The following is a 20219-nucleotide window of genomic DNA, read 5'->3' on the forward strand; positions in this document are numbered from 1 at the left end:
CTAATATCTCAAAAGAACAGAGAGGAAAAAATTGTCAACTTCTTTTAGAATTGTAGATCTAGCAAAACTGATCTTTAAGAAAGAAGGCAAGGGGCACCTGGGTGGCTCAGTCGTTAGTTGTCTGCCTTTGGCTCGGGTCATGATCCCAGTGTCCTGGGATTGGGCCCCACATTGGGCTCCCCACTGAGTGGGAAGCCTGCTTCTCCCTCTCCCACTCCCCCTGCTTATGTTCCCTCTCTCGCTGTGTCTCTCTCTGTCAAATAAATAAATAAAATCTTAAAAAAAAAAAAAAGAAAGAAGGCAAAATAAGGACATTTCAGATATGTAAAAATTGGAGAGTTTACCAATAGTTTTTATCTAAAGAACTTCTAAAAAGTATACTTCAGATAGAAGGAAAATGATCCCATGGGGGGGCCAAAAAACAAGGAATGGTAAACAAAGAAATAGTGACCATGAAGATAAATCTAAACAAGCCATGTCTATATAAAGTAACATTCATGTCTATTTAATGTGAGGTTTTTTTTTAAAGGGGACACTGAAGGACTGGACAACAATGACATGTAAGGTGACTGAGTAAATGATTGAGTTAAAATGTTCTGAGACTCTTGTATTTGTTCAGGGGTGGGAGAAATTATGGACTAATTTAGATTTTGTTAAGTAAGCCTGGAAAAATGCCAAGGGTAACCACTAAAAACCTAAAAATATAACATCCAAATCCTGAGGAGAGGAAAAAACGAAATAAGAAAACAAACAAGTAAAAATTCAATTCTTAAAAAGCAAGAAAAGAGAAAAATAGCATAGAAAAAGCAGGAGACATCAAAAACAAAAAGTATATGTTAGAAACAAATCCACATATATCAATAATCACAATATATACAAATGGATTAAACTCTTGAGTTAAAAGACAGAGATTACCAGATTGGATTTTTCAATATAGTTATATACTATTTATAAGTGGCCTACCTAAAAACTAAAGATAAGCAATAGTAAAAAAAATGTGTTAGGCAAAAACAAACCAAATGAAAGTTGAGGTGGCTAGATTATTATACAAAGTATACTTTATGACAAAGGACAATATTAGAGATAGAGTCACTATATAATGATAAAGATTTAAATATTTTAGAATTGTCTGCATTTAATAATGCAGCTTCAAAATACATGAAGCAAAAAAAAAAAAAGAAATGTAGACAAATTCATTGTTATACTGGGAAATTGCAACAAACAAAAAATTGTGTGTGTGTGTTTATAACATAAGAAGCTTGGTATCATAAAGAATAAGGAAATTATGTTCTTCTCAAGAAAACAAATAGAAAATATATTAGACCTGGGCAAATTTCAAAAAATTTCAAGGAACAAATGTCATACAGATATACTTTCTAAACTTGGTGCAAAGAAGTTAAAAATCAAGAATACAAGGCTGCATTTTAAATGCCCATATATCTTGAAATTTAAAATACAGATTTCCAAATAAGTCATAAATCAAAAAGGAAATTAAAGTCAAATTTTTTCCAAAAATTTAAAATGGAATGGTAATTAAATATCTCATCAAAAATTTGAGGATACAGCAAAAATATTACTTAGAAGGAAATCAACAGTCTCAATTATGCACTAAGAATTAATACACTAAGAATCAACCCAGAGAAAGTAAAAAGAAAGGCACACTAAATGTAAGAGCAGAAATTGATGAAATAGAAAGGTCAGTATAAAGGACTGACAAAGTCAAAAGCTGGTTTTATGGTAAGATGAATCAAATAGATCAATCTTTGATAAGGCCAGTCATGGGGAAAAGAGAAAAGACTGAGGAAATCTTAGGTATAAAAAGACAAAATTACAGATGAAACAAATTTAAGAGATAGTAAGAGAATACTACACATGAATTTATGTGATTAAATTGGACAACTTAGAATGGACAAAAATATAACTTACCAAAACTGATTCAGAAAAAGAAAGTCTGAATATTCCTGTCATTAAAGAAATTCTATCAGTAGTTTAAAATTTTCCCACCCCCCAAAAAAATTCCCACAAAAAACCCAAAGCCCAGATGGTTTGGCAGCAAAATTTTACTAAACTTTTAAAGAACAAATCATTCCATCTTACATAAACTCTTCCAAAAATTATAAAAAGATAAACTATTCTCCAACTTATTCTAGGAGGCAATGAGTGATAATAAAAATAGATGAGAACTATATGAGAAAGGAAAATTATAAGCCAATCTCACTTATGAACATAAATGCAAAAATCCCAAATAAAGATATCAGCAAATTTAATCTTGTGATATATAAAAAGACTGAATACCATGACTAAGTTTGACATATTCCAGGAATACAAGTGTAATTTAATATAAGAAACTCTATAAATATTCACTACATTAAAATTTTTTTTGAAGATTTATTTATTTTAGAGAGAGAGCAAGTACGAGCAGGAGGAGGAAAGGGAGAGAGAATCTCAAGCAGACTCTGCGCTGAGCGCAGATCCTGACCCAGGGTTCAGTCTCACGACTCTAAGATCATGATCTGAGCTGAAACCAAGAGTTGGATGCTTAACCCACTGTGCGTCCCAGGCAGCCCCCAAATTTTTATCATCTCAATTACAGAAAAAGACATGATAAAATTCAATACCTCTTCATGATTTAATTTTTAAAAAATCTCATAGCAAAATAGGAATAGAAGAGAACTTCCTTAACCTGATAATCTATTAAAAATTACAGAAGGGGCGCCTGGGTGGCTCTGTCATTAAGCGTCTACTTTCGGCTCAGGTCATGATCCCAGGGTCCTGCTCAGCGGGAGGCCTGCTTCTCCTTCTCCCACTCCCCCTGCTTGTGTTCCCTCTTTTGCTATGTCTCTGTCAAATAAATAAATAAAATCTTTAAAAAAAATTTTTTTAAATTTTACAGAAAAAAAATTTACAGCACATATTATTCTTAATGGTGAAATGTTAGCAGCAGTTCACTTAGAATCAAGAACAAAAATGCCCATGATCACCAGTCCTATTTAAGATTGTACCAGAGGTACTAGCCAATGCAAAAGAAGAAAATAACACATGAAATAAATGGTATAGGGGCACCTGGATGGCTCAGTCAGTGAAGCATCTGCCTTATGATCCCAGGGTCCTGGGATAGAGCCCTGCATCGGGCTCCCTGCTCAGCAGAGAGCCTGCTTCTCCCTCTCCCTCTGCTGCTCCCCCTGCTTGTGCTCTCTGTCAAATAAATAAAATCTTAAAAAAAAAAGAAATTATTTATATTTATATATATATATGTGTATATACACATATATATAGAGAGAGAGAAAGACACAAAACTGATTATTTACAAATAACAATTTCTTGGGACACCTGGGTAGCTCAGTCAGTTAAGCATCCGGCTTCAGCTCAGGTCATGATCCCAAAGTCCTGGGATCGAGCCCCACATCAGGCTCCTTGCTCAGCAGGGAGCCTGTTTTTCCCTCTGCCTGACGTTCCCCCTGCTTGTAAGCATGCTCTCTCTCTCTCTCTCTTGCTCTCTCTGACAAATAAATAAATAAAATCTTTTTTGAAAAAACAAGTAATAATTTCCTATACTGGAACCCCAAAAGAATGTAGAAATTTTTATAAGTAATAAGAGAGTCTAGTTATTCTTAAACATGTTCAAAGAACTAAAGGAGACCATCTCTAAATAACTATAGGAAAGCATGAGAATGATGCCTTATCAAATAGAGTATCAACAAAGAGACAGGAACTGACCATGCTGGACCTTGATCTTGGACTTTCCAGTGTCCCAAACTATGAGGAAATTAGTTTGTTATTTATGCTATCCAGTCTATGGTATTTGTTATGGAAGCCTGAGCCAACTGGGACAACCATGGAGACCAGAGGCAGAAAGGTGACATATTTAAAATGCTGAAAGATAAAGAGAGTCAACCAAGAACTCTAAATCCAGCAAAACTATACTTGCAAAATGAGGGACAGGAAGGTCCACTTCTAAAATGACAGCATGAGGAGCTCCAGTGACCACTCCCCAGTGAAACTGGTGAAAATTAATTTTGAAAACAAGCATTTAAAGCCTCTAAAATGGTTTTAATGGCAAATAGCAAATGACAAAACATATATTTAAGAAAATTTACCCCCCGCCCCTGCCAAAATTGGTAAGAAAGGCAAGAGTGGTGGTATTTGAACTAAGACCATGCCTTTCCTCCCTCTTCCAGCTTGGTGAGGTAAAGACTCCAGAATGCTGCAGCCAAGAACCCAGGGCTCCCTCTCCCCAGGCCACCAGTTGAAGGGCTCTCTTCCTAGGAGAAGCAGAACTTCAGTGTTTCTCATTGTACCCCCAGCCTCCTACTGCTGAAGCTAATTCCAATCAAGTATTGTTGAGAAGTGTGGGCTCCCTTCTTCTGCTTAGCCCTACTTGTACAACAGAGGCTCTACCTTGGGTGTGGCATGCTAAGAATACTGGGGCCCCAATTACCCTTGTTCCAGCTCATCAGGTAGGGGTTCCCTGCCAGGAGAGGCAAACCAAAGGGACTTCAGGCTGCTGCCATTACTCTACCACTCACCTGCTAGAGCAGGGGTATGACTCAGAAGCTTGCCATTGTTCCCACCTGCACCTCTAGAGCTTTGGCTCAGAGATTAGCCTAAGTGGAGAAGCAGGCTATAAAATAGATAGCTCCTAATCTCTTCCCAAGGAACTGACTTCATTTTCAACAGAGCACAGGAAGTTCAAACCTAAGGGCACTGTCAAGAACACCAGAGGTTTTGGAGAAAGGCAATGGGGGAGATTCATGGATTTTAAGAAAACACAGTCTAGAATGTCAGCAGGCTAGTTTACAAGAGAACCATGGAGTAAGATGGCTGGAAAGAACCCTCCTAGGATCAGAACAAATATCAAACACAGACCTAAGAAACTACTCCTTCAAAGGAGCCACACTTTGGGGCACCTGGGTGGTTCAGTCATTAAGCATCTGCCTTCGGCTCAGGTCATGATCCCAGGACCCTGGGATCATGACCTGAGCCAAAGGCAGACGCTTAATGACTGAGCCACACAGGCACCCCAATAAATAAAACCTTAAAAAAAAAAAAAGGAGCCACACTTTGATTGGATTAGTCTGTAGAACAATTTTTGCCCCAGGGCATTACTGGAATCAGCTAGCAATTAGTGGAGTTTAACAGCTAGATGTGGTCAGGGAAAGAAAGAGAATTCTACCAATACCACTGTCATCCCAAGGGAACTATGGGTATTTCCAAGTTGGATCTCCCTGAGGAGCAACATCAGAAACCTAACACTGCATAGGAGGGAGGAAACAGATGCCATTAAAATAATCCAGTCACTAAAAAACAAACAAGCAAATAAAAATAACAAACCCTGGTGGGGAGGGAGGGTAGTACCCAGAGTTGCTACAATATATTATCTAAAATGTCTACTTTCCAACAAAAATATATGAGGCATGCAAGAAACAGAAAAATATAACCCATATACTGTGAAAAAAAATATGGCAACAAAAACTGCCTGTGGAAATAACAAGATATCAGATTTCATAGAAAAAGCCTTCCAAATACCCATTATAAATATGTTCAAATATGAAAGAGAAATGAGGATATTCATAGGTAAACAAAAACTAATATGATTAGTTTATATATAATTACATATATTAATTATATATAATATCATTAGAGATAATTCATCACTAGCAGACCTGCTCTTACAAGATATACGAAAGGGAGTTCTCCAGGCTGAATTAATAGGACACTAGACAGTAACTCAAATCCCCATGAAGAAATAAAGAACTTGGTAAAGGTAACTACAGAGGTAAATATAAAAATATATAAATGTGTTTTTTATTTATAACTCTTTCTCCCATCTTGTCACCAGCTAGACCCCAAGACCTGACTTCTACTGCTCACCTGCTTGTACCCACTGACCTCTATCCCATGTTTTTCTTCAATCTCTTCTTCCCAGCTGGTCTCTTAACTCATGCAAAAGACCCTAAATGCATAACATCCCAGTGCTGGAAACCAAAACTACCCCTCAAGCAATAATGACTGCTCAGAGGAAGAGCTCTAGTGGCCCAGACCACCCAGACCAGTTTGAGCTTAACCCCCAACTCATGCCAGTGCAGTTGGGCAAAGGGGGTGACCCATGGAGTGACCAACAGTCATCTTTACCTCATTATAATACTAAAATCTCCACCCAACGAGGAACACAAGCCTCATTACATAATATACAATGTATGCATAGGCCTATAAGGTGCATGCGTGACTTATGCCTGCCTATACATATAAGGACAAGCTCCCCTATCTAAATATTCATCCTAATCCTAAATAAAAGGAACCCATTCACCCTTGCTCAGGGACTTATGGCTTTGGAAATTATTCCCCATCATCTCCTTATTTGCTGCGAATAAAGTTTCCTTTGTACAACAACTCACCTGGTGTAGTTTCTATCTGTGACTCACCAAGGAGTGAACTCACGTTAGTTCAGTTACGATCTAAAAGACAACACAAAGCAATAATTACATATCTGTGTGGATGGGCACAGTATATAATGATGTAATTTGTACAATAACAGCACAAAGGAGGGAGGATGAAATAGAGTAAATAGGAGCAAAGTTACTGAAATTAAGTTACTACTGAAATTAAGTTGGTATTAACCCAAACTAAATTGTTGTAAGTTAATATATCAATTATAAGTCCCAACACAACAATAAGAAAATGAATTAAAATATATAGTAAAAGAAATGACAAGGGAATTGAAATGGCATACTAGAAAATGTCTATTTAACACAAAAGAAATAATGGAGAAATTGAGGAATGAAAAAGAAGACATGGGGTGCCTAGGTGGCTCAGTTGGTTAAGCGTCTGACTCTTGATTTCAGCTCAGGCCATGATCTCAGAGTTGTGAGATCAAGCCCCATGTCTGGCTCTGCACTGGGCATGGAGCCTGCTTAAGATTCTCTCTCCCTCTGTACCTCCCCACTTCCTCTCTTCAAAAGGAAAGAAAAGAAAAAGATAAAGGAAACAAATAGCAAAATGGCAGTCATAAATCCTACCTTATTAGTAATTACATTAAATGTAAAAAGATTTAACACTCCAATTAAAAGGCAGAGATTGGCAGAATGGATTTTCTTTTCTTTTTTTAGAGACCCAACTATGTGTTCGCTGCAGACGCACTGTAGATTCAGTCACAAATAGGTTGAAAGTAAAAGGATGGGAAAAGATATACTGTGCAAACAGTAACAAAAGAGAACTATATGATAAAATACTATATGATAAAAGACTAACAGACTTTAAGACAATATTTGTTACTGGAGATAACATTTTATAATAGAAGTGTCAACCTATCAAGAATATATAACAGTTATAAACATACATGCACCTAACAACAAAAATACATGAAGTAAAACCTGTTGGAATTGAAGAGAGAAATAGACCACTCAACAATAATATTTAGCCCATTTTCAATGACAGGTAGAAAAGCTCGACAAAAGATCAATAAATCAAAGATTTGAACATTATAAAACAACTAAACACACATCTATAGAACACTCCATCCAACAACTGCAGAATATACATTCTCAAGTACACATGGAATTCTCCAGGACAGACCATACAGTAGGCTATAAAACCAGTCCCAATACATTTTACAAGACTGAAATCATACCAAGTACATTTTCCAACCACAGTGGAATAAAGTTGTAAAACAATAGCAGAAATACATTTGGGGAATTCACAAATATGTGGAAACTAAACAACACACAAGTTGGTCAAAGAAGAAATAACAAGGGAAATCAGAAAGTATTTTGAGATGAATGAAAACAAAAACATGATATACCAAAGCTTGTATGATACAGCTAGAGCAGTGCTTAGAGAAAAATATAGCTGTAAATACTTATATTTAAAAAGAAGAAACTTCTCAAATCAATAACCTGAAAAAACTAAAAAAGCAAAAGCAAATGAAACCCATAAAAAGCAGAAGGAAATAATGAAGACTAGAGTGGAAATAATGAAAACAGAGAAGAGAAAAACAATACAGAGAATTCACAAAACAAAAAGTTGGTTCTTTGAAAATATCAACAAAATTGACAAACCTTGACTGATCAAGAAAAACAGAAAGAAACCTTTGAATGAATAAAATCAGAAATGAAAGTGGGCACTTTTGGGGTGCCTGGGTGGCTCAGATGATTAAGCATCTGCAGGGAGCCTGCTTCTCCCTCTCCCTCTCCCATTCCCCCTCGGCTTGTGCTCTCTAGCTCTCTCTATCTCTCTGTAAAATAAATAAATAAAATCTTAAAAAAGAAAAGAAAAGAAAGTGGGCACATTACTACTGACCTTCCAGAAATAAAATGGGTTATAAGAGAATATTATGAGCAATTGTCTGCCAACAAATTAGATATATTTCTAGGGCAAATTCCTAGAAAATCACAAACTACTGACACCAAGTCAAGAAGAAAATCTGAACAGATCCATAACAAGCAAAAAAGATTGAATTAGTGATGAAAAAACTTCCTACAAAGAAAAACCCTAGACAAGGAGGCTTCATTGGTAAATTCTGCCTAATTAAGAAAAAAAAAACAATCAATGATAGTCCTTCACAAACACTTTCAAGACAGAAAATACGAGACATTTCCTATTATGAGTTGAACTGGGTCTCCTCCACACAAAGCCCCCTGCCCTGCCCAAATTCACATGTTGAAGTTCTAATCCCCAGTACTGCAGAATGTGACCTTATGTAGAGATGGGGCCTTTACAGAGGAAGTAAGTTAAAATGAGGTCATTAAGGTGGGCCCTAATCTAATATGACTCATATCCTTATAAAAAGGGGAAATTTGGACAGATGTACATATAGAAGGAAAATGATGTGAAGACTCACAGGGAGAAGATGGTCATCTACAAGCCAAGAAGACAGGCTTGGAACAGATCCTTCCCTGGCAGCCTCAGAAGGAACCAACCTGCTGCCACCTTGATTTTAGACTTCTAGACCTATGAGAACTATGAGACAATATAAGTCAAAACTATGAGGCAGTAAATTTTTATTGTTTAGGCCAGCGAGGTTGTAGTACTTTGTTTCAGCAGCCCTAGCAAACAAATACACTTCCCAACTCCTTCTATGCAGCCATTATCACCCTCATAATGAAACCAGACAAAGCCATCACAAGAAAACTACAAATCAATATCCCTTATAGATATAGAAACACAAAAAAAGTCCTTAATAAAATACTAGAAAATTGAACCCAGTAACATATTTAAAAATGTTACAATCATAGCCAAGTGGAAAATCAATGTAAAAGGCCATATTAACAGAATAAAGGACAAAAATCACCTAACTATCTCATTAGATGTGAAAAAAAAAGCATGTGAAAAAACCCAACACATTTCATGATAAAAATACATGATAAAATAAGTATGGAAGGAAACTTCTTCAACCTGATAAAGGGTTTATATGAAATACCTCTAGCTAACAACATAATTAATGGTGAAAGCTGGGTGCCTTTCTCCTAAGATCAAGAGGAAGACAAGGATGATCATTCTCACCAAACTGTACTGGAGTCCTATCCCGGGCAATTGGGTAAGAAAAGAAATAAAAGGCAGCTAGATTGGAAAGGAAGAAGTAAATTATCTCTGTTTACAGATGACATGATCTTGTATATAGAAAATCTTAAGGGGGGCGCCTGAGTGGCTCAGTCATTAAGCATCTGCCTTCATCTCAGGTCATGATGCCAGGGTCCTGGGATCAAGCCCGGCATCGGGCTCCCTGCTCCGTGGGAAGCCTGCTTCTCCTTCTCCCACTCTTCCCTCTCTCGCTGTGTCTCTCTGTCAAATAAATAAATAAAATGTTTAAAAAAAAATCTTAAGGAATCTACTAAAAGATTAGAGCTAATAAGTGAATTCAGCAAGGTTTTAGGATACAAGATCAATATGTAACAATGAGCTGTACTTCTATATCCAAGCAATGAACAACACAAAAATGAAATTAAGAAAACAATTCCATGGGGTGGCTGGGTGGCTCAGTCAGTAAAGTGTCTGCCTTAGGCTGAGGTCATGATCCCAGGGTCCTGGGATCGAGCCCCAAATCAGGCTCCTTGCACAGCAGGGAGTCTGTTTCTCCCTCTCCCTCTCCCTCTGCCTCTCCCCTCCCACCACTGTGCTCTCTCTCACTCTCTCTCAAATAAATAAATAAAATCTTTAAAAACAAAAATAATTTCATTAATAATACCATCAAAAATACTAAAATACATAAGAATAAATTTACTCAGGGCGCCTGGATGGTACAGTTGGTTAGGCATCCAACTCTTGGTTTCGGCTCAGGTCGTGACCTCAGGGTCATGAGATCAAGCCCCACCCTTAGCATGAAGTCTGCTTGAGATTCTCTCTCCCTCTCCCTCTGCCCCTCCCACTCGTGATCGCTCTCTCTAAAATAATAAATAAATCTTTAAAAAAAAGAATAAATTTAACTCAAGAAACAAGAAAAATCTCAAATAAACAAACATTACACTTAAAGGAACTAGAAAAAGAAGAACAAAGAGTCCAAGGTGAGAAGAAGGAAAGAAATAATAAAAATCAGAGAAGACATGGATTGGAAGAACAAACATGGTAAAAATGTCTATACTATCCAAAGCAATCTACACATTTAAAGCAATCCTATCAAAATACCACCAGCATTTTTCACAGAGAACAAACAACCCTAAAATTTGTATGGAACCACAAAAGACCCTGAATAGCCAAAGCAATCCTGAAAAAGAAAAGAAAAGCTGGAGGCATCACAATTCTGGACTTCAAGCTATTGTACAAAGCTGTAGTCATCAAGACAGTATGGTACTGGTGCAAAAACAGAAAGATCAATGGAACAGAATAGAAAACCCAGAAATAGACCCACAACTATATGGTCAACTAATCCTGACAAAGCAGGAAAGAATATCTAATGGAAAAAAGACAGTCTCTTCAACAATGATGCTGGGAAAACTGGACAACAACATGCAGAAGAATGAAACTGGAGCACTTTCTTACACCATACACAAAAATGAATTCAACATGGATGAAAGACCTAAATGTGAGACAGGAACCTGTGAAAATCCTAGAGGAGAATACAGGCAGCAACCTCTTTGACCTTGGCTGTAGCAACTTCTTACAAGACATGTTGCCAGAGGCAAGGGACACAAAAGCAAAAATGAACTATTGGGACTTCATCAAGATAAAAAGCTTCTGGGCACATGCACCCCAATGTTTATAGCAGCAATGTCCACAATAGCCAAACTATGGAAAGAACCTATATGTCCATTGACAGATGAATGGATAAAGAAGATGTGGTATATATACAATGGAATATTATGCAGCCATCAAAAAAATGAAATCTTCCCATTTGCAACAACGTGGATGGAACTAGAGGGTATACTAAGCAAAATAAGTCAATCAGAGAAAGACAAATACCACATGATTTCACTCATATGTGGAATTTAGGAAGCAAAACAGATGAATATATGCAAAGAGGGGGAAAAGTTGGTGGGGGGAGCAAACCAGAAGAGACTCTTAATGGTAGAGAACAAAGATCAGAACAGAAATAAATGACATAGAGACTAAAAAAAGAAAGAGAAAAAAGAAAAAAATCAATGAAACTGGGATTTGGTTCTTTGAAAAGATAAATGCAATTGATAAATTCTTAGCAGACTCATCCAGAAAGAAAGAGAAAGGACTCAAATAAATAAAATCAGAAATGAAAGAGGAAAAGTAGCAATTGACACCATAGAAATACAAAGGAGTATAAGAAAATACTACAAAAAAATTATCTGCGAACAATTTGGACAACCTAGAAGCAATGGATAAATTTCTAGAAATGTGCAATCTTTCAAAACTGAATCAGGAAGAAATAGAAAATCTGAACAGACCAATTATTAGTAATGAAATAAAAAAAAAAGTACCAAAAAATAAAGTCCAGGACTAGATGGACTCACAAGTGAATTCTACCAAACATTTAAAGAAGAGTTAATACCTAGTGTCCTCAAACTACTCCAATAAAGAGGAAGGAAAGCTCTGAAATACATTCTACAAGACCAGCATTACCCTGATACCAAAACCAAAAACACCACAAAAAAAGAAAACTACAGGTCAATATCCCTCATGAATATAGCGTCACAAAAAGTCCTCAACAAAGTATCAGCAAACTGCATTCAACAATACATTAAAAGGATCATTCACCACAATTAAGTGGGATTTATTCCGAGATTGCAAAGATGGTTCAATATTTGCAATCAATCAATGTGATATATCACATCCACAAAATGAAGGATAAAAAAAATCATATGATCATCTCAATAGATGCAGAAAAAGCACTTGACAAAATTCAACATCCATTCATGATAAAAACTCTCAACAAAGCAGGTTTAGAGGGAACATACCTCAACATAATAAAGGCCATCTATGAAATACTCACAGCTAACATCATATTCAAAAAATATGAGGGTAAAAATGGTAAAAAAAAAAAATGAGCTTTTCCTCTAAGGTCAGGAACAAGACAAGGATGTTCACTCTTCCCATTTTTACTCAATTAGTACTGGAAGTCCTAGCTATGGCAATCAGACAAGAAAAAAGGAATTCAAGGCATTCAAATTGGTAAAGAAGAAATGAAACTGTCACTGTTTGGAGATGGCATGATACTTTAAATAGAAAATCCTGAAGACTCCACCAAAAAACTACTAGAAGTAAAAAATGAATGCAGTAAAGTTGCAGGATACAAAATACCCTGAAATTGGGGCATCTGGGTGGCTCAGATGGTTAAGCGTCTGCCTTTGGCTCAGGTCATGATCCCAGGGTCGTGGGATCGAGTCCCACATAGGGCTCCCTGCTCGGCGAAGAGCCTGCTTCTCCCTCTCCCTCTACTGCTCTCCCTGCTTCTGCTCTCTTGCTCTCTCTGTAAAATAAATAAATAAAATCTTTAAAAAAAAACAAAAACAAAAACAAAATACCCTGAAATCAATAGTATTTTTACATACTAATAATGAAGTAGCAGAAAGGAAAATTAAGAAAACAAACCCATTTACAATTGCAACAAAAATAATAAAATACCTAGGAATAAACTTAACCAAGCAGGTGAAAGAGTTGCACTCTAAAAATTATAAAACATTGATGAAAAAAATTGAAGACAACACAAATGGAAGGATATTCTATGCTCGTGAATTAAAAGAATTAATACTGTTAAAGTGACCATTCTACCCAAAGCAATCTACAGATTCTATGCAATCCTTATCAAAATATCAACAGAATTTTTAACACAACTAGAACAAGTAATACTAAAATTTGTATGGAACCACAAAAGACCCTGAATAACCAATTCAATCTTGAGAAAGAAAAACAAAGATGGAGTTATCACAATTCCAGATTTCAAGATATATTACAAAGCTGCAGGGGCGCCTGGGTGGCTGTCATTAAACGTCTGCCTTCAGCTCAGGTCATGATCCCAGGGTCCTGGGATCCAGCCCCGCATCGGGCTCCCTGCTCAGCGGGAAGCCTGCTTCTCCCTCTCCCACTCCCCCTGCTTGTGTTCCCTCTCTCGCTGTGTCCTCTCTGTCAAATGATTAAATAAAAATCTTTAAAACAAAACAAAACAAAACAAAAACAAAGCTGCAGTAATCAAAACAGGATAATCCTGGCACAAAAACAAACAAACAAAACAACAAGAACAACAATAAAACCCCCAAAAAACCAGACACATACATCAATGGAACAGAACAGGAAAGCCCAGAAATAAACCCACACTTATGTGATCAATTAATGTATGAGAAAGAAGGCAAGAATTTACAATGGGGAAAAGATACTCTCTTCAATAAATGGTGCTAGGAAAACTGGATAATTACATATAAAAGAATGAAACTGGACCACTTTCTAACACCATACACAAAAATAAACCCAAAATGGATTAAAGACCTAAATGTGAGATCCAAAACATAAAAATCCTAGAAGAGAACAGAGGCAGTAATTTCTCTGACATGGGCCATAGCAACATTTTTCTGGATATGTCTGCACATGGGAAACAAAAGTAAAAATAAACTATTGGGACTACACCAAAATAAAAAGCTTTTGCAAAGTGAAGGAAATCAACAAAACAAAAAGGCAACCTACTAATGGGAAAGATATTTGCAAATTATATATTTGATAGGGAGTTAATATACAAAATATATAAAGAACTGATATAACTCAACACCAAAAAAAAAAAAAAAAAAAAAAATCCAATTAAAGACAAGGGCAGAAGACCTGAACAGATATTTTCCCAAGAAGACATACAGATAGCCAACAGAGGCATGAAAAGATGCTCAACATCACTAATTGTCAGGGAAATGCAAATCAAAACCACAAAGATATATCATCTTACACCTATCAGAATGGCTAAAATTAAAAAGACAAGAGATAACAAATATTAGAGAGGATGTGGAGAAAAAGGAACCCTCATACACTTTAGGGTGGATGTCAATCAGTGCAGCCACTGTGGAAAACAGTACGGCGGTTCCTTAAAAAATTAAAAATAGAAATACCATTTGATCTATTAAATATACTACTGGGTTATTACCCAAGGAAAATGAAAACATTAACTTGAAAAGATAACTGCACCCCTATGCTTACTGCAGCATTATTTACAATAGCCAAGATATGGAAGCAACTTAAGTGTCCATCAACAGAAAACTGGATAAGGAAGATGTGGTACACACACACACATACACACACACACACACACGGGAATATTACACACTCATAAAAAATGATGAGATCTTATCATTTGCAACAATAGGGATGGACCTAAAGGGTATTATGCTAAGTGAAATACGTCAAGCTAAGAAAGACAAATACCATATGATTTCATTGATATGTAGAATCTAAAAAAGCAAGTAAATAAACAAACAAAAAGCAGAATCAGACCTATAAATACAGCAAACAAGCTGATGCTAAAAGGTGGTAGGGGGGTGGGCAAAATGGATGAAGGAGAGTGGGAGATTCAGGCTACCAATTATGGAATGAAGAAGTCATGGGAATAAAAGGTACAGCATAGGGAATATAGTCAATGATATAATAGCATTGTATGGTGACAGATGGTAGTTACACTTGTGGTGAGCACAGGATAATGTATAGAGAGGCTGAATCACTATGTTGCATGCCTGAAACTAATGTAACATTGTGCATCAATTCTACTCAAATAAAAAAAATTAAAAATAAGTAAAACAAAAGGAATGAATTAACAAGAAGATGTAAATACACTGAAAACTATATAACATCCATTGAAGAAATCAAAGAAGACTTAAACAACCAGAAAGACACTCCATCTTCACAGATTGGAAGATTTAATATTGTTAAGATGACAACATTCCCCAAATTGATCTACAGGTTCAGTGTAATCTCTATCAAAATTCCATCTGGCCTTTCTTTGCAGAAATTGATAAGCAGATCCTAATATTCATATAGAAATGCAAAGGACAGAGAATAGCCAAAACAATTTTGGAAAAGAACAAAGTTGGAAGACTCCCACTTCTCAATTTCAAAACTTACACAAAGCTATAAATAAAAAAGACTGGCATAAGGATAGCCATATATATCAGTGAAATAGACTTTAGAGTCTAGAAATAAACCCATACAACTATGGTCAATTGATTGTCAACAAGGGTGCTGACTGAATGGCGAAAAAATGGTCTTTTCAACAAATGGTGCTGACACAACTGGTAGTCTCACACAAAAGAAAAAGCTGGACCTCTACCTCACACCATATATAAAAATTAACTCATGGGGCGCCTGGGTGGCTCAGTTGGTTAAGCGACTGCCTTCGGCTCAGGTCATGATCCTGGAGTCCCGGGATCGAGTCCCGCATCGGGCTCCCTGCTTGGCAGGGAGTCTGCTTCTCCCTCTGACCCTCCCCCCTCTCATGTGCTCTCTCTCATTCTCTCTCTCTCAAATAAATAAATAAAATCTTTAAAAAAAAATTAACTCAGATGGATATGCAACTTAAATGTAAGAGCTAAAACTATAAAACTTGTACAACAAAACATAGATGTGAATCTTCGTGACTATAGATTAGGCAGTGGTTTCTTAGACATGGCATGTAAAGTACAGGAAACAAAAGATGAAATAGATGACATGGACTTCATCAAAACTAAAATCTTTTGTGCTTTAAAGAACACCACCAAGAAGTGAAAAGACACCCCACAGAATGGGAGAAAAATACTTGAAATCCTTTATCTAATGAGGAACTTGTATCCAGAATATATAAAGAACTCTTACAATCCAACAGTAAAAAGATACCTGATTATATGCTAAAAGCCACCAGATTATATTCTTCATAGGTAAGTTTTATGGTATGTGAATTATATCCCAATTAAAAGAAAGAAAGTGATTCAGAAGTAAATGTGAAGAAACTCTGAGAATACCTTAACCAATTTAATTCACATATATTCTCCTGATGTGTATCCAGAAGAGTGATTTATGATGAAAAGACATTTCAGAGAAATAAGAAATGTTAAGTCATAAGAAAGCATTATGTCATTTTTTAATTGACAATAATTTTTCTTTTATTGTTGTACCAAAATTATGTTACATCTTACATAGATGGCTTCTTAGAAATATGACTTTACAGATATGGCACTGCAGGTTACTGGGGAAAAGGAGGTAATACTCAATAAATGGTTCTTGGTCAATCAATTACATATGTGGGAAAAAATCAAATCCCACCTCACAACATTTATTAAAAACAATTCCAGATAAAAACTCAAGTTTCAAAGGTAAAACATTAGCACTTACAGGAGAAAGTAGAGAACATCTTTATGACAAAGGGGCAGAGAAAGAGTCCTTAACAAGACACAAAAGGCACTAAGCACAATAGAAAAAAATATACTCAACTATATTAAAACTTTTAAAGTCACTGAATGGTACATGTTAAAATGGTAAACTTGATGTTATATGAATTTCACCTCAGTAAAAATATTAAAAACTCTTTGTTTATCAAAAGACACCTTAAATAATATGAAATAGTAACTATACTGGAATTAAAATTAAAACTTAACGTTAATTAATTAATTAATTAAAGTCTCCTTAAAAAAGAGAGAGAGAAAAATAATTTGCAAGAACTAAAATCAATTTTTTTAAAAAAAAGACAACCCTAAAGAAAACTGGAGAAAAGACATGAACAGGCAATTCATGGAATAGGATATATGGGGGAAAGTAAGCATACGAAGAGAAAATGAAAATGAAGGAAAATGCAAATGAAGACCACAAACAGCAAACTATTTCCACCAAGCAGATGTGGAAAATTAAGAAATCTGACAAGTATTGGCACACCTGTGGATCCATGAGGGCTTTCATATTCTACCGGTGACAGCATAAACTGATGCAACAACTTTACTTATTTTTAAAGATTTCATTTATTTATTTGAGAGAGAGAGAGACAGATGGTGACAGAGATAGCAAGAGAGAGCACACAAGCAGGGGGAGAGGGAGAGGGAGAAGCAGGCTCCCTGCAGATTATGACCTGAGCTGAAGGCAGACGCTTAACCAACTGAGCCACCCAGAGGCCCCAAGATGGAACAACATTAGAAAACAATTTAGCGCTATCTTGTAATGCCAAATATTTGCCCTATGAATGTGTCATTTCCCACCCCCCCGCAAGGAAACTTAGAAACATTCCTGTAGGTGTATAATAGTAAATGTCTATACAAGTATTCCTGGGCACTCTGGGAAGGCAACATGCTTGGTGTTGTAGGTGTGTAATCTCTCCAGATCCCCCACAAAGATAGAGCAGCCAGGATTGCAAAACTAAAATCCCACAGGCAGTACCTACAACAGACTATCCCACAGATCCTGCGAACCCTAAAACTGAACGGGTGGAGACACACTTACAAGACCTTCGTGGCACAGCAGCTGAGTCAGAGGAAGTGACAGAGCAGGCCACAGACCTAAGAACTTCAAAATAACCAACAGGCAACCATGGGAAAGCCAGTGGGCCAACTAGAGAAGGGCACCTGACCCGGGCAGCGATCCACTGACTCTGACAGCAGGTAAGTCCAAGAGGCAAAGTCTGAAGGGACCGGGGAAGACTGGGCCCAAGAAACACTCAGAACTGACCAGGCCAGGCTCACAACCAGGACAAACCCCAGCTGAGGAGTAACTGCCAAGAACAAAATCCAAAGGGAGCAGGTCAGGAACACAGAGAAAAGAAAAAATAAATGAAATAAAAGGACCCAGATAAAAGCAGGGAGGGAGATGCCACAGTTCTTCGGTACTTAACAAAAATGACAGAAGAATGTGCTGTAAAGTTGTGAAATTAGAACAACTCCTATACCTCCTTTCTTAAAGTTCAGGAATTCTAATATTATGTAAATGTAAGTCACAGTAAAAAAAATTAAAGCCAAATCCCATACTGTTATTTAAGGAAAAAGTAAGGAGCAGAATAACATCCCTGTGGATAATGGAAGCATGCCGGAGAAACGCACAGATGCAAACTGTAACCTAATACTTCAAAGATCTATTTATTTATTTGAGAGAGAGAGCACAAGAGGGGGTTGGGTCAGAGGGAGAAGCAGACTCCCCACTAAGCAGGAAGCTCACGTGGGGCTCCATCCCGGGACCTGGAGATCATGACCTGAGCCGAAGGCAGATGCTTAACTGACTGAGCCACCCAGGCGCCCCTGCAGCCTCATACTTCAAAATGGCAAGAGAAAAGAGAGGAGATGGAATGTGAGCCTACAGGCTAAGGGAGATTTAAAAGACACTTAAAAAAACATAGGCAAAGCTGAACTGTAGTTCAGCGAGACCAGAGGTGATCAGCATAAAAACCAGGCTGGGGGAGGGAGAGCACTGTGTTCGGAAAAGGGAGCATGTCGGGCTGATGGGGTCAGAGTCAGTCTCCTTGCCTTGCGGGTCTTTAAATGCATTCCCTTGTTAACTAATTAACTTTCATTTTGTTTTATGCTCTATATACATGTATATATGTGAGCATATAATGCCATGTTAACAACTAAACTTCTTTTAAAAAAGAATGCTCACAGAAGTATTATTCATAATTGCTCCAAAATGGAAACAGCCCAAATTCCACTGAAAGGAGAACGCATGAATAAATTGTACTATTCAGGCGATGGCCAATTACCCAGCAATGAAAATAAACCACCCATTGCTCCAATTAAACAAAATATAGACTGAAAATAGCCAATAGCATAAAAAAAAAAGAAAAAAATCAAGAAAAAGCTGTAGGATACCATCTTTATAAACTTCAGAAACCAAGCAAAAGCTATATAATACATTGTTGAGAGTCTACATACATATGTGATGTTAAAAACTATTTTAGGGAGGCAAGGGTGGTAAATACAAAATTTAGGATGGAATATACATATGGGATTTTTAAAACTATGTGCTAAAGGGAAGGGAATGAGAAACCCAAAATTCAGGATGGTTTTCACTTCGAGGGAAGCAACAAGGATGAGATAAGGAAGGTGCTCATGAACTTTCTTCTTAGGTGGTGTGGTGGGTTGGTTGGCAGTGTACTTCCCATTACCCTGTCATAATTTACCAATATGTTCTTCATGAAGAGCTTATCAGATCTGCAGACAAAGAGGGAAAGAAATGAAAATGGAATTCTCCCTTTTACCGGCCATCTGCTCCTTTACTCAGTGGCTCAACAGATAGTTGCTGTGTGCCCATTGTATGCCAGGCACTGGGTGAGGCTCTAGAGCAGAGCAGTGAACAGAACAGACCCCACTGCTACCCTCTGGGAGCACACAAGCTCCGAGGACTGGAGATGGTGCTGAGTGTGAAGCGACTTTTCAACATCTGCAGAAGGTAAGAGCCAGGAGCATCCACAGTAAGCACGATCAGTGTCAGGATGGGTGGGAGATCCCCTCTCAGTATCCCTTGAGGGAGGTGATTTTAAAATTAAGGCAATTAAATAGTCAACAGGAAACAGCAGAAAGGCAGACCAGCACTCCCAAGACCGAGGTCCCCCAACACTGCTGATTCGGTTCCATGAAGCAATTTTAATTTTCTTAAAAACAAAATATATAGGGGCACCTGGGTGGCTCAGTCGTTAGGCGTCTGCCTTCGGCTCAGGTCGTGATCCCAGGGTCCTGGGATCGAGCCCCACTTTGGGCTCCCTGCTCAGTGGGAAGCCTGCTTCTCCCTCTCCCACTCCCCCTGCTTGTGTTCCTGCTCTCTCTCTCTCGCTCTCTCTGTCAAATAAATAAATAAAATCTTAAAATCTATCTATCTATCTATCTATATAGATAGATAGATAGATA

At 37.2% G+C, this 20219-nt stretch overlaps 1 long non-coding RNA gene across 2 annotated transcripts in view; it reads left to right on the forward strand.

Moving 5' to 3' along the window:
- The first annotated feature begins 11264 nt into the window (after positions 1-11264).
- LOC145720578 (uncharacterized) overlaps positions 11265-20219 on the forward strand; it is a 36758-nt gene continuing 27803 nt past the window's right edge. Inside the window, exons 1-2 of one of the 2 annotated variants that reach the window (XR_014143651.1) lie at positions 11265-17987; positions 19515-19764. This is a non-coding gene — a long non-coding RNA (uncharacterized LOC145720578). Of the gene's footprint in view, positions 17988-18740; positions 19765-20219 lie in introns of those variants that run through there. The other variant, XR_014143650.1, reaches the window with a different exon arrangement.

Source organism: Leptonychotes weddellii, chromosome 3, assembly GCF_054177405.1.
Source record: "Leptonychotes weddellii isolate Sample4059 chromosome 3, ASM5417740v2, whole genome shotgun sequence".
Classification (NCBI taxonomy): Eukaryota; Metazoa; Chordata; class Mammalia; order Carnivora; family Phocidae; genus Leptonychotes; species Leptonychotes weddellii.